Source organism: Alexandromys fortis, unplaced genomic scaffold, assembly GCF_014885135.2.
Source record: "Alexandromys fortis isolate MF-2015 unplaced genomic scaffold, M_Fortis_MF-2015_v1.1 scaffold_111, whole genome shotgun sequence".
Classification (NCBI taxonomy): domain Eukaryota; kingdom Metazoa; phylum Chordata; class Mammalia; order Rodentia; family Cricetidae; genus Alexandromys; species Alexandromys fortis.
This window is the reverse complement of record NW_026067996.1, coordinates 2,232,508-2,235,146: the sequence shown is the minus strand read 5'-3', so window position 1 is coordinate 2,235,146 and position 2,639 is coordinate 2,232,508.

The window sequence follows — 2,639 nt, the reverse complement described above, 5'->3', positions numbered from 1 at the left end:
TTTTTTGATCCAGTATGTTTGCTATTCTGTTAGCTTCTTATATCTTCATATGCATATCTTTCTTTAGGTTGAGAAAATTTTCTTATATGATTTTGTTGAATATATTTTCTATGCATTAGAGTTGAACTTCTTCTCCTTCTATACCTATTATTCTTAAGTTTGGCCTTTTCATGGTGTCCCATATTTCCTGGATATTTTGTGTTAAGCTTTTGTTAGATTTAATGTTTTCTTTGGCCACAGAGTCTATTTCCTCTATTGTATCTTCAGCGCATAAGATTCTCTCTCCTATCTCTCGTATTCTGCTATTTATACTTGCATTTGTGGTTCCTGATTATTTTCTCATTATTTCTGTTTCTATAATTCCCTTGGCTTGTGTCTTCTTTATTGTCTCTATTTCAGTTTTCAAGTCTTGAATAGTTTCTTTCACATGCTCAATTGCTTTTTCTTGATTTTCATTAAGGGATTTGCAGATGTCTTCCAATTTTTTGTTTGTCTTTTCCTCCATATCTTTGAGGGAATTTCTCATTTCCTCTTTAAGAGTCTCAAACATTCTCCTGAAGTTATTTTTTAGATCATTTTCTTCTGGTTTATCCATATTTGGTTGTTCAGGTCTTGCTTTTGCAGGGTCTTTAGATTTTACTGGTGTTGTGTTGCTCTTTGTGGTGTTGCATGTGTTCTTACCTTGTCTATTCATCTTTTCCTCTAATTGCTGTGGTTGGAGCTGTGACTCTGGTGATCAGTCTTCCAGGTGCCAGTGGACCCAAGACTCGGATGGCTGCTCCTTATGGTGCAGTCAGGGCCATGGTTCCAGCTAGCTGGATGTCACTTGGGTGTTCCTAGAGGTCACTTGGCACTCCTGGGTGTCACTCAGTAGTCCCAGAGGTCATTCATGTCTACTCCCATGGAGGTTGCTTGCTTGGGACTGCTCCCTCAGCAATTGTTCCCTTGTATCTGATTCTCTGGAGGTCACTGCCTCAGGCCTGTTCTATGGCCATCGGTCACTGGCTCAGACTGGCTCTGGCAGAGGTTGCTGGCTCAGACCTGTTCACGTAGTTGTCCTTGGCTTGGGCCTGCTCCTGTGGAAGTCCCTGAGTTGCACCTAGTCCCACAGAGGTCTCTGGCTTGGCCTGCTCCCTTAGCGGTCACTCCCTTGTAGTTGCTCATGTGGAAGTCTAGCCTCAGGCCTGCTTCTGCAGAGGTTACTGGCTCAGGCCTGCTCCTGTGGAAATCACTGCCTCAGGCCTGCTCCAGCAGAGGTCACTGGCTCAGGCCTGTTCCCTGTAGATATCCCTGGCTTGGGCCTGCTCTTGCAGAGGCCCCTGGCTTGTGCTCAGTCCTGCAGAGGTCTCTGCATGGGTCTGCTCCCTCAGTGGTTGCTCCCAAGTAGCTGCTTCTGTGGAGGTCACTGCCTCAGGCCTACTTCAGTGGAGGTAACTGGTTCAGGCTGCTCAGACCAGTTCCCCTCAGATGTCCCTAACTTGGCCCCATCATGCAGAGGTGTTTGGCTTGGGCCTGCTCCCACGAAGGTCCCTGGCTTGGGCTTATTCCCTCAGCAGTTGTTCCCTTCCAGTATATGCTCAACTGCTGAGCCATCTCTCCAATACCTAATTTATTGTTTTACTACTCAAACTTTTGCAGCTCCCTAGCAAATAATTGGTTCTGCTTTACCATTAAATTTGATTTACAAAGTTTGTAAAAGCTGTTTATGATCTCCTCTATTTATAAGAGATTAGGTAGCTATGTTGGTTACTTTTATGACAATTGGACACAAGCTAGAGTCATTTGGGAAGAGGAACTCTCACTTAAAAACATGCTCTATAAAACTGGTCTATAGGCAAGTTTGTCAAGCATTTTTTGATTAACGATTGATAGGAGGATGGGGTAGCTCTCTGTGGGTGATGCCAAACCTGGGCAGGTGGTCCTTAGTTGTATCAAAAAACAGACTGAGCAAGTCATGGAAAGCAAGCTAGTGAGCAGCATTTTGCCATGGCCTCTGCTTCAGTTCCTGCCTCCAGGTTCCTGCCTTGCTTACCTCAATGGACTATAGCCCAGGATGTGTAAGCCAAATAAACCCATTCCTCCCTAAGTTTCTTTTAGTCATGGTGTTTTATTCTAGCAATAGAAACCCTAACTAAGACAATAGCCATCATGTATATCATAATGATTATCTTAGAGAGAGACTATTTTAATTTTTTCTCTTGGGTAACAGCAAGAAATCTAACAAGAAAATAAAACATTGTATTTTAAAATATTTCTTTAATAAGGAATAAGTGAAGACTTATTTGTGTTCCAGGGCTTTCAGAGAAAGTGAATATATATTTTTTCTGGCATTTCTCACATATGTTCTAGACTGTTTATGAAAATTCCACACTAAGAGCAAGGAAAGATTTAAAAAAAGAAGCTATGTGGAGATGTACAAAAACATTGTTATCTTAGAGTACGAAAACCCTGAATTTCTCTTAAGTTGGTCTATACAACTACTTGACCAACTAAGGTCAAACTACCAAAACAAAAAACTGACAATTTAAAGTATTTTATTAAATCAACTTCTACTCCATGTCAGCGTAAGATTGGCCCACATTATTGGGGTCAAAAATAGAAGTTAACTTATTTCCTTTCTCCCTTGGTTAGATGAAAGT